We start from the raw sequence: 700 nt of genomic DNA on the forward strand, positions 1-700 counted from the left end.
AATTTCAAATTTAATAAGAATGAAAATTGAAACTTCATTAAAATCTCACGTAGACGTAGACGTTACGGTATTAAAACTCCAATTATTTTCGCTAATATAAAACACGCTTGCTTTATAATCCAACGGGATATTTTTAAAACTTCGCTTCGACTTTTCAATCGACCGGAGAAAGAGTTCAGAGACAGTTTCTAAATACGTATTAAAAATTCGATTAAAATGCAAAGCATAAAATTGGAAGTACAAAGCTACTTACGTGATTGGTTTCTGGAGCACAGCCAGATCCTTTCGAGACAGGAACTAGTGCAACTGTATAAATTATAATCAGCGAACAGACACGGATGACAGGAAAGTTTTGCAGCTTGATCGGTAACCATCATGGCGTCCATACTCCCAACACAAACTTCTCCCAAACTTTTAACCTGTAACAAAGCAAAATCGAACGCTTGAAGCAACGATACGAAAATAATTGCATTGAAACCGTGCGATATCCACACTCAAATCTTGCTTCGACAACTTGTAGTAGTACCTGAACAATCTAAACGATAAAATAAACAATGAAAAAAGTGTACAAAGAAAGCTTAACACACTGTAGACAATGTACGATTTCTATATAATAGCAATCGTGTTATACTTTATAAATATATATATCATATTCGTGCTTACATGTTTTTATTCAGTTTTTCTTGTTTAAATCGTTTAA

At 33.4% G+C, this 700-nt stretch overlaps 1 protein-coding gene and 1 long non-coding RNA gene across 3 annotated transcripts in view; one reads left to right on the plus strand and one right to left on the minus strand.

Moving 5' to 3' along the window:
- LOC143428612 (uncharacterized) overlaps nucleotides 1–387 on the minus strand; it is a 42,603-nt gene extending 42,216 nt beyond the window's left edge. The window contains exon 1 of the long non-coding RNA XR_013102443.1: nucleotides 254–387. This is a non-coding gene — a long non-coding RNA (uncharacterized LOC143428612). The remainder of the gene's footprint in view (nucleotides 1–253) is intronic.
- Mxd (MAX dimerization protein) overlaps nucleotides 1–700 on the plus strand; it is a 166,094-nt gene that overhangs the window by 163,593 nt on the left and 1,801 nt on the right. The gene's annotated exons all lie outside the window — the stretch shown is intronic.

Source organism: Xylocopa sonorina, chromosome 10 (assembly GCF_050948175.1).
Source record: "Xylocopa sonorina isolate GNS202 chromosome 10, iyXylSono1_principal, whole genome shotgun sequence".
Taxonomy (NCBI): Eukaryota; Metazoa; Arthropoda; class Insecta; order Hymenoptera; family Apidae; genus Xylocopa; species Xylocopa sonorina.